Source organism: Eptatretus burgeri, unplaced genomic scaffold, assembly GCF_056783735.1.
Source record: "Eptatretus burgeri isolate ZD-2024b unplaced genomic scaffold, Ebu_testis_v1 Ebu_testis_scaffold_169, whole genome shotgun sequence".
NCBI lineage: Eukaryota > Metazoa > Chordata > Myxini > Myxiniformes > Myxinidae > Eptatretus > Eptatretus burgeri.
The window spans coordinates 664-12,500 of record NW_028222119.1 but is presented as its reverse complement, the minus strand read 5'-3'; the positions used below and the strand labels follow the sequence as shown (position 1 = coordinate 12,500).

Here is an 11,837-nt window from a genome sequence, read left to right as displayed (position 1 = left end):
CCACCCTGTTTTCAGCTCCACCTTCCTTCGAGACTCTTCTTGGAAACGGGTGTGCCCTCACTCCGACCGCCTCACACCGTGCATCCACCAATCAGAAGCGAGCTGCCCTGCCCCCTTCCCTTCACACCAGCCTCGGAGAAAAAATGCGGCAAAACCCACGCGTCGTCGTAGTTCTTTCCTTGGCGCCTTTGTTTGACGTTCTCGGACGGTTTCCGACGCGGAAACCGTCGTTGCGTGATCCATGGAGGATGGCGTTCGGAAGCGGACGTAGTGGCGAAGATGGTGGTGGTTGTTGTGATGGTTATTGTAGCGTGGTTGGCGTTGTGGCGTAGTTCATGGCGGTTGTTTGTGTGGAGGTTTGTTGCGTGCTTGGCGTTGTGGCATACTTGGTGGCGGTTGTTGTTTGCGTGGTTCAAAATAACGATGGATAAAGAAAACGGCTATCTCAAAGAGTGGCAGCTCGGTGAACTCGAATAAAGCCCTCTAAACAACGGTGGGGAAAGCTATCTGAACACTCACTTACCGGCATAGCTAATCTCAGGAACCTTTATGGTGTTCTTCGAATTTCCACAGCCGTAACACTATATATATATGTGTGTATATGTGTATATATGTATATATATATATATACATATATATATATATATATATATATATATATATATATATATATATATATATTGTGACGTCCACGGGACTTGAACAGTCCCGCGAACGAAGAATGAGCCGAAACGATGGAGGCGGTTTATTTTTATAACCCAAAGATGGTGGTTCTCATCGCTCTACCGCAAACGGGACGAGGAAGGTGGCACGAGTCGCTTTTCACTGAGTTGATAATGTTTATTTCTCTAACCAGAAATAACAAGACTCGGCAAGAAGAGGGATCCGGGGCGATTCGACGGGATGGTGGTGTGGGTTCGGGCATGGGGAACACAAAAACACAGACAATTCCAATGAATATACAAATCTCAAACCCTCTAAGGCGCCAGGTACACACACACACACACACACACACACACACACACACACACACACACACACACACACACACACACACACACAAAACATAGCTGGTCCTGGTGGTCAGGCTGGCCCGTGGTGCAAACCCAACAGTTCCTGGATTGGCGTCGGACGAGCTGGCGTTGCGCTCGTCAGGGGCAGGAGACACCATGGTGCTGTCGACCTCCTGGTCCTGGCCCAAGTCCGCTCACAGCCGCCAGGGAACCAGTTCTGGCACCAAGTTGCGAGCAGAACTACTAAAAGGGGTTTACGCAGACACACTTACCCTATCCCGTGTCCCTATCTAATTACGTGACAATTATCATTTCCCCCTTGAAGAAATGGACATTTACTAGACAACTTATCACCACTGAATTGCTACTTATCGAGATCCTGGTACACTCGAACAGCATGGCATACCTAATTAAACATCCTAATTCCCCTTTGAATGCATACCCCCCCTCAAACATAACAATATATATATATATATATATATATATATATATATATATATATATATATATATATATATACATATACATATATTGTTGCGGGTCGTGGCCGCCGGTGTGCGATCGGCCACATAACTTGAATTGCGCACGTCACCCACCGGACGGACAATTCAGTCATGACCCCTCGGAACAACGCCTGGAGCCAGTCACGGGTGGGACTTCCGACCTCACCACAATCGTGCCAATCGGCCACCCGCGTAGGATAGGGTTGTTTGCCAAACTCGACCTACCAAAGTACCTACGCAGATGGTTAATCAGGCGATCGTACCTCGCCGCAGGTCGACTTTGGACACGAACGGCTTAAGCGGTTCGTTCCGTACTGCAGAGATAACCGAGCGGAGTTATCGTCGATCTTGATGGTTCAGATTAGTTACCGGGAACTTACACCCACTACCAATCTCTTACGCGATGCAGGATGGAGAGTCAATAAAAAGAAAGGAGACGAAGCAGAGCGGGAACAGTTCAACAAGCAAGCATTTTATTGCACGACACACGGACACAAAGCAAGCACGTATATTCAGTCACAGTAATAATAATAAAAAGCACGTATTCAAGCACAGAAAGAAACAGTTAAAGAGAGATACTACCGACTAAGACCGACACACGGCAACCCTTACACAGTTTTACTTGACAGACGGTGCCACCACAAGCATTTACACAAAAAGCAAAGTAAAAAGAAAGCCACCCTCATAGGTGAGGAGGCAGACAGGTCTGTAGACCAAATGTATGTGGATCGTGAAGGATCGGCCAGGTCCATGAGACAGGGGAGGTCTTACCCGCGTCCTCGTGACGCGATTGCGGGCAAGCCGCAATGTTCGCGCCGCTGCGCCCCGACTCCATGCCCTGGCATGGTCGGCGAGTCCCCTCCGACGTGCTCCGCACGAGCGGTCCCATTGGCACCACGTTTAGGGTGGGGGAGGAATGGCGGCCCCCCTCAGCACTATCTCAGCACGAATGGGGGGGGGGGGAATCGTTGTTGCTCAGGGAGAGGGGTATGGCTGGCTGGCTGGCCTGGATCTCGCGACGAGTCAAGCGACCCCCACACCACAACCTCGTTGCTGTCCGCCATCTTCCCTGTAACTCCTCCGCAACTTCTCTCCAAGCTCAACTTCACCCTCTTTTAGTTCCACACTCCCGCCGTGCGAGTCGCCTTGCGCTCGTATCTTTATAGGTCTCAGGAGGAGCCGATATGCAAATATGCGGATCAAAAGGCGATTGGAGGGCGGGAGCCCACGCTACCCTTTGTTCAGCCATTGGTCGGGCATAAAGGGGTGTGAACCTCCCTTGATCTTCATATTTGCATAAGCGGACTTCACAAACACGCGCTTGGAGGCGGGGCCAAGCCACCTCGCGTTCGCCCATTGGACGGAGGGGAAGTGGGCGTGAAGCATTTTCAATCCGAATTTCCCTACGGAAAGGCTGCCATTCGCGCTCGCGGCTCGGCGCGTTTGGCACCAGTCGCCGAACAGGGCCACGACAGCCCATCGTTCAGTGTTCACAGGTGGTGTGGTTGTTGGTTGTGAAGGAGAAAGGCGAAAATGGGCGATGCGATGCGAAAATGGGCGATGCGGGGGGGGGTTCCCATCTTCCATTGTCAGGCAATTTTCACCTTATTTTCACATCGTCAGTCGTTCTTTTGTGAGAAATTAAAGTGGAATAATGTAATGCATGGGCGATGCGAAAAAGGAGGACGAGCGCTATTTTGCCACGCGGCATGCTCGAGCTCGGGGGCTCGAATCCGTGGACATCCGCTTGTTATGAGCGACATTCATGCTTTTGACACTTTCCTCTCGTCCATGAAACATCACCAAGTACTCTGTCTTGTCTGCATGTTGTTTAAGGCTTATCTCGGGAGGAACCTCTTGAAAACCCGTAATCCGTATCTCCCAAGTTAAGAACGGGTTATGGATTAATTAAAACATTGTCGTGAATATTTTGCTTGTGTTGTGTTCCCCGAGGTTCCCCAATAAATCTGGCTGATTTGTATGAAGTTGCCGCTTTGAGTCAATTCTGTGCCGCGCGGAGAAACAATTCGCTCGATTGGTATATAAAACCAAAATGGTTACAGACTGGCATAAAACGTTCGGCATCTGACAAAACCAGTCTGTAACGAATTCGTCCTTGTCATACACCAAATCTGTCCAGGAGGTTTCATCCGGAATGTGTCCACAAATTTTTGAGATATCATGTTGTTTATCCTTTTTGGCCCTGTCTCTTTCAATGGTGAAGAATCACTTTTAAAATTCTTGTATCCAGATCCGGATCCAGATTTCACCAAAATCGAATCAATTTGTCTTTGTCACACACCCATCCTGTCCACCAAATCCATTCCAAATCTTTTGAGATATCCTGCTCACAGAAAAGACATGCAAATGGACAGAGGTGAAAACATGTCGTCACCTCCACCACTGAATGGGGATGGAGAAGCTCAAACACTGATGTGTTGTCTGAACTACACTGGTACTGAAAGTGCTGTGCGATGTGATGATACCATCTCTGAATAATTATTATCCCCACCAACCAACGAAGATGGCGGGGGATATATAAATGGGTTCCGTCCGTCCGTCCGTCACATTTCGTTTCCGGAGCTTCACTTCAAATCCCCTCAAGATATATTTACGAAATTTGGTACACATGTGAAGCAAGTGGTGAACGAGTGCCTTTTGATTTCCACTTGTTGCTGGAGTTCGTCAGGGGTGTGTACTGGCCCCCACACTTTTCAGCGCTTGTATGAACTGGATTCTGGGAGCATGTCAGAGAGATCAAGCTGCGGTGCAGAGTATGGGAATGTCAAGATCTCTGACCTTGATTTCGCAGATGATGCAGTCATGTTGGCGGAGACTCAAGATATCCTTTTGGGGACCCTCGAGGTGCTGAATGAGTCTGAGCTGCTGGGATTATGGGTTCCCTGGGTCAAAACTAAGATCCAGGCTTTCAATGACATCTTGGATGGGCACAGCACGTGCTTCGTTGCAGTAAATTGATCAAAATCTCAAGAAGATGGGGTTGGGCCAAGCATCTGCCGAGGGATGGCCAGAAGGAGGCCCCTGGTGTACCGGCAGAAATTGGACGCAGCGACTCGCTGCTCCGGCGCATGCTCCCATTCCTCACCTGTGTCATGAAGATTGTGGTCAAGTTCCATCAAAATCGTGCGTAGTTTTGGAGAAGTTCCCAGTGTGTACAAATAGCCTAACTGACTGAAGGACACCACACATTGCTTTCAGCTCACCTGGACAATTTTTGTTCCACATGAACGAAAAATTACTGGCATAATGTCCACCAAATATTACAAAGCAGGCTGGAGTACCTCGCATTACGTGATAGGCAGAACCCTCCCCCCTTTCCAATCCGGATGAGGGTCGGGAGCTGACTGATGATTTCCACTTGTATGTCTGGGCAAATCCACACCAACTTTTACATTTGTCATGGTTGCTAACACGAAGAGAAGAAAAAGAGGTGGGATGGAAAGGATCCCTGGTGTGAGGAACTGAAGGGAATGGGGGGGGGGGTTCGCATCTTCCAATGGTTCAGGCAATTTTCACCTTATTTTCACATGTTCAGTCGTTCTTTTGTGAGAAATTAAAGTGGAATAATCACGATAATGTCTGATTAATTTAAGGTTTTTGTTTTTCACATGTAACTCCTGAATGTGTTTTGGATTTTCCATTGTACAACACTCTGGGGTGGTACCCATCACTACCGAGCCGGCGTTTCAGGATGTGTTGTACATTGAAAAGCTTTGGAGTTATTGGCCGCATGGTGGTTACCTTTTGAGTGCTGCCTAACCCACATCCCAATACTCACCTCTTCGCAGCATTTACTCTCAAAACGGCCTTGAAGACCAACATGCGTTCACGGTAAATCTTCCCCACATTCTAACGTGAGTCCACCCAAAATCTGGGGTCTCTGGGTGCTTCGGTTTGTGAGTGAAAGAACAACAAACAAATGAACAAACACTTGAAATTTTTCAAAGATTTGTAATCCCCTCGGAGCCATTTTCATCACAATGTTTTGTACACCATTCCTTTGACTTGTACATCATATGATTTGAAAGGACAAGAGATTTTAGGTTCACTTTATTCACAGAAATTAAAAATTACAAAATTCACAATCAAAAAAGTCATCAAGGGAGAACTCGTACGCTGGGTCTCAGCTGAAGGTTGTTAGAACTCGTACGCTGGGTCTCAGCTGAAGGTTGTTAGAACTCGTACGCTGGGTCTCAGCTGAAGGTTGTTAGAACTCGTACGCTGGGTCTCAGCTGAAGGTTGTTAGAACTCGTACGCTGGGTCTCAGCTGAAGGTTGCTAGGAGAAATAAAACCAGCGAAAGACAATGGAGTGCAAATGAGTTTGTACAGTGATGAAGTCACGCACGATGTGAGTAAATCAGGTCTCTGCAAGGTTTGAGTACCTGTACTTCCAGAGATGGATGTTCATTTTTTTTCCATCTTGGATCAGCCGTCTGTAAGAGTCTGATGTTTCGTCTTACATTCCTGGAGCTTGTACGACGGAGTGATGATGGATCCACTGCCAAAGATCACATCTTCTCCAGTGGCTGTGACTGTAACTTCTTCCTCTGCACACACATCAACAAAAGGAAGTCAAAATCCCTCAATAGCATTGTCATCGTCATCTCCATCATTATCATTATCATACCTTCCATCACAATCCTGGAAATATGATATCCCATCAATTGCTTCTGCATCTCAGTTAAATTCTCTTCTTTCTTTTGCCTTCAATTTCACATCTTTATTTTCTTCATCACAAATTCCCACTGGATTTTTCAAACAATTAATTTTAATGATCATCCACGTGCACGTCATGACTTTGATACGGACACATTAACACTCACGCCAGACTTCGACCAACTGAAAGATTTGTTTGCTGCTCGTCTGGATTCGAGTTCAGCAAAATATTTGTTTGTCCTCAACACTTCTGAGGAACAGACAAAATGGGACGTGATGCAGGTGAAGAACATGTGGTTCAGACAAAGTTTGGAATAATTTCCGATGTAGGACAAGAGTCTGAGTAACTTACGTTCCACCCGGTGGGATGGTTTCAGGTGAGCAGGAAGGAGCGCCTCTTCTGAGGGTGAATCAGGTGATCTCATCCAATCGAAGCGAGTTAAAGTTCTTGTTTTATATTCTGCACGGGGATGACCATGTCAAGAAGTTACCTTCCCACCAAAAATTATAATTACAATTATCTCCACAATTAAGGATATTCTTTTTCATCGAAGGAAGTATGAACAGCAATGTCTGTGAAAGACAAAGTTCCAAAATTAATTTCAATTTAATGTTTTGATCTTGTGGTTGGTTGTGTTTGCACCCAGTGTGTTCACCCCACCTGTCAAAAGACAATTAAAAGTGCTTACCTGTTGAAGGTCTTGCAGAGCATTTCGCTTCTATTGTTGCTGTCCGTCATCACGGTGAGGTTTCCGTTCAGGAGGAAGACAATGAACAATGGAAGTCGGTGTGGAATTCCTTTTCCTCAACAATAAGAACCCACCATGATTTTCTGCAGCTTTGGTAACTTCACGATAAAAGTTCAGGTTCCTGTTCTTATTAAATGCAAAATATCCATCAGGAGTGAAATCCTGTCCTTGTCTGTACTTTCACAAAAGGTTTCGGTTACGGATCCAATGGGATATCGGGTACAATCACTTGTTTGGAAGAGATCATGAGTTGAAGGAAATTGTTTTCAACAGAATATACTCTGTCTTTCTTTTGTGTGCAGCATGAGGAGACTGTATTATGTGAGATGGGACATGAGGAGGGATGGTCGTGATCTTTGGAGATGAGGAGGGATGGTTCGTGATCGTTGGAGATGAGGAGGGATGGTTCGTGATCGTTGGAGATGAGGAGGGATGGTTCGTGATCGTTGGAGATGAGGAGGGATGGTTGTCATCTACGGAGATGAGGTTTACCCTTACGCTCCTTCAGGTGGACGACTTTGTCTCCTTTAATGGTGTATCGCCCGTTTGGGTCACTTTCTCTCTTTTTCTCAAGATCACTCAGCAGTAACTCTTGTTTTTCTCTTTGGAGCTGAGTGTAGTCTGGAGTGATGAAAATGTTTCTTGGCCAGAGAGAGGGATCCTTCAAATTCCGTATCTTTTTATTATTATTCGTAAGAACCTGATTCCTGTCAGACTCGCATGTGAAAACAACTTTCAGGGGTCTGATGCTGTTCTCAACATAGCGTCCGAAGCGGAAAGTCTGTGCAGGCTCGATGTCCAGGTTCATGGCTTTTATTAATGTTGCCACCGCCTCCTCATCATGTACACCTTTTCGCTCCTTCACTCCAAAGAACACGAGGTTGTTTTTGCGCCTTTCAATTTCCGCTTGTTCACCCTTGAGAAACTCAGACTGAGAAGAATGGTCGGTCTCCCGTTTGGCCGGCAGCCGGTGAACATCGTGCTGGTTCTGCTGATGAAACTTGCCTTCACGTTGAGGCTTCGGTTGTTTTTGGAGGACAACACTGTACAATGGTTGCTGCCACAGCCCCTCATCACTATTCACCATGTGAGGTTGCCGCTTTGACGTGACATGTGTGTCAATATTCACCATGTGAGGCTTCAGGTCAGTCGGCGGCGGCAAATCAACATACTCCTGTTTGTGCTGTTGTTGCTCCAGCCCGTCATCACTGTGAGGCTTTGGGTCAGTCGGCTCAACATTGTCCTGTTTCTGCTGTTGTTGCTCCAGCCCGTCATCACTGTGAGGCTTTGGGTCAGTCGGCGGCAAATCAACATTGTGCTGTTTCTGCTGTTGTTGCTCCAGCCCGTCATCACTGTGAGGCTTTGGGTCAGTCGGCGGCGGCAAATCAACATTGTCCTGTTTCTGCTGCCGCTGCTGCAGCCCATCATTAGTTCCAAGCACTTGTTCCTCGTTTTTCTCAGCAAGCTTTCCTGCATTTTGTACTTTTGTCTCTCTTTCCAAGACCTCCTTCTCCCTAAACTCCACATTACTTTTTCTGTCCCTCATCTCTCGTTCTCTGACCATCAACATGAACTCTTTCAGTTTCCATTTAAGTTCACATTGCTTTTGTTCTTCCTTGTGCTCTCTCTCTCTAAGACGAGTCTCTTCGTCCAATTTAAGCAGCCTGTACTCTCCATCTTTAAGCTCCTTTCCTTGTTGGTGCATACGAAGCTGCCGTTTCTTTATCTTCTCATCTTTCCCATTCATGAATGATTCAAACACACCTTGTCGCTCCATCTCCTGTTCTTTACTTATCTGCAGGTATCGTTCCTGCTGCTGCACTCGTTTCTTCCAGTTATCAATCTCGAACATTCTGCGTTGTACAAAAGCATTTTCTGATGAAGTTCTTCATTTTTGCGTTTTTCCCACATTCGGACACGGAATCGCTCTTTTGCTGGTGTGGATTCTTCTTTCCTTCTCATCCTGAGCTTTTCTTCATATTTCCTCTGCTCTTGTTCATTTTTCCTCTCCTGTTCATTCATTTTTCTCTGCTCTTCTTTATTTTTCTGCCTCTGCTGTTCCTCCTCTCCTTTCTTCCGCTCCTCTTCCTCCTTTAGCCATAATTCTTTTTCCAATTTGCGTTGCACGTCCTTTTCCATCAACTCATGTTCCATTTCCTGCACAAACTTCTCTCTTTGTAAGAGATTTCTTTCGGTTTTGACCAAACGAGCCTCATATTCCTGAAGCTTTTGTTTCTCCTTTTGATTTTCCTCTTCCGCTTCTTTGTCAACAATGTTCTGTTTTGCGATTATCTCAATTTTTTCAGTAATTGCCAGAACCTCCTTTCCCTCTGCTTTCTGAATATCAAGGTGTTCGGTTTCCTGAACCTCCATTACCAATGGTGGATCGTCTTTCGATTCATTTTTCCGTTTCACTTGATGTCGACATCTTAAACTGCAACAAACAAACAAACATTCTCAGTTCAAGCTCTAATGAAGTATTACATCACATGTAAAGTATTGAACACATGGTTTTGTAAAACATAGATAAACATGTTCCACGAGTGTTACAATTCTGGAGGATACGGAATATGGAACACGCAGGTGTAACTTAAACAATGTCTGAAGGAACGATGTAGAACGATGAATCACACTTAATTATGTGAAGAATCTCATGTAATGGTGGAGCATGTTATGAACTTTTGCATTTGTTTTGCGAAAGAAGGAAATTGTGCCTTTTTTGTAAATTATGTCTGACTTTGCAGGAATTCCATTGGTAACATTTTTCATGGAGTAATTTGGCGCCATCTTGGATTGTAAAATCGCCGTTTCAGAAGTTTTTTTTGGCCGAAAACTTTAATCAACAAACTATTCCTTGGAAATCAACACTAAGTCGGTGAGTTTTAGTTTATATTCACAAGAAATGTTGAATGAATAACCTGAAGGATCTTCCTTCAGACATCATTGCCACTTTGTGTGAACATAAAATGCAGTCAGAGGTTTCAACTTGTGTCACATGCTGGGACATCATTCATGTCATCACGTACTGTTTATAAAAAATAAAATTACTTCACTTGTACATCAGGCGAAGATAATGGTAAATGTACTTTTTAGAATATTCACCATGGATCAAACTAACAAATAAAGAGCTGGAAGAAAAACTGTCACTCAGTAAATATAAAGAGCTATGAGGAATCTGTTTGTTAAAATTTAACAAAATACGGAGGCCAATAAGGAACAAGCATTTGGTGAATTGGGAAATGTACTGTCTGGTCATCCTTCATTATTTCAGCTCGATTGTTATTACAAAAACAAAAATCTCGTTCTTTCACTTGCATAATCATCAACTTCTCATGTTTCACATTGTGTTATGGGATACATGATGTCATCTCACAATGAGCTCGCTCGGGTAAAACCGAGTCACCTGGATAAAACAAAGTCACCTGGATAGAGATGAAAGAAGAAGTAAGCTTGCTGTTGCTTCACAAGACACAACTTTACTGACAAAGAGGACAACCCAGTGCTTCAGAATCTATTAAGCAGACTCGTTTGAGCAGTACACTCTTTGTCAAATGAAAATGTTTATTTTGTCAACCAACCACAGGTGAGGAAGAGCCAAAAATACATGAAATCCTCCAGAAGGGCCAATTCCTGGTAACATGGGACAAAACAATCCAAGAAATTGCAAACAGCAGTGGATATGATGCCTGGAAAGTTAGGCTTGCCGACGTGATGTCTGCTGGAGATTTACTGTCTCGTGACATTCTGTACCACCACACCTCCTGCTTCACAAAAACTGCCTCCAGTGAGTGTTGCATTTATTGCCACAGACCAAGAGTTCTTCAGTGTTCTTCAAGACCACATCAATGAGGGGCAGTCTATCGACTTTGCTGAACTGCAGAAGTGCAGATTTTTCATGAATTACAAAACAGACTTTGCTGAAACTTTCACAGGTTTTTATATCCTCGTGGAGGATCGCTAAGTCTTACTCACGTTGTTGTTCTTGTGGACTTTTTTGATTCACAACCTACAATTTTCATCGAAACTTCCTGAAACTTGGCGTATACATGTAAAAATACCCTGCGCAGACAGAAACCATCTCCGATTTTGAAATATCCTCCTAAAAAAAAAGTTATGACGTCAAAATATCTCCGCTAATGGAAATCGCCTAAAAAATATCTCTGAAACCAGGCAAGCTTTTTGAATTCTGTTTGTGGGAATCGAACAGGGCATTAGCAGAGATGAATGAACGCACATATGATGCAGCACTATGAGGTCGTAACAATTTTTATGACGTCATTCCTATTTTTTGACTTTTTTGTTTCATTTGTTTCACAGCCGACAGTTTTCATCGAAACTTCCTGAAACTTGGCGTATATATGTAAAAATACCCTGCGCAGACTGTAACCATATCCGATTTTGAAAATAAGTGATGACGTCAAAATATCTCCGCGAATGGAAATCGCCTAAACAATAATCTCAAACCAGGCAAGCTTTTTGAATTCTGTTTGCGGGAATCGAACAGGGCATTAGCAGAGATGAATTACCACACACACGATAATCACTATGACGTCATATCATATTTTATGACGTCGTTCCTATTTTTTGACTTTTTGTTTCACAACCCAGAGTTTTCATCGGATCTTCGTGAAACTTGCCATGTATATGCAGAACGCCCACGTGCAGGCAGTAACCATCTCCGATTTTGGAAATTTTTCTGAGAAAAAAAGTTGACGTCATAATATCGCCGCTAATGGAAATCGCTTCGACCATTATCTCCGAAACTAGGCAAGTTGTTTGAATTTTGTTTGCGTGAATCAAGCCGGGCATTAGCACAGATAATTTTTCGCAAACCTCATACATCACAATGACGTCATATTCGTTTTTATGACGTCATCATTAAGAGGACGAGGAT

At 44.6% G+C, this 11,837-nt stretch overlaps 1 long non-coding RNA gene across 1 annotated transcript in view; it reads left to right on the top strand.

Moving 5' to 3' along the window:
- Positions 1-10,248, top strand: part of LOC147007438 (uncharacterized) — a 70,037-nt gene extending 59,789 nt beyond the window's left edge. The window contains exon 3 of the long non-coding RNA XR_015054189.1: positions 9,688-10,248. This is a non-coding gene — a long non-coding RNA (uncharacterized LOC147007438). The remainder of the gene's footprint in view (positions 1-9,687) is intronic.
- Positions 10,249-11,837: the final 1,589 nt, after the last annotated feature.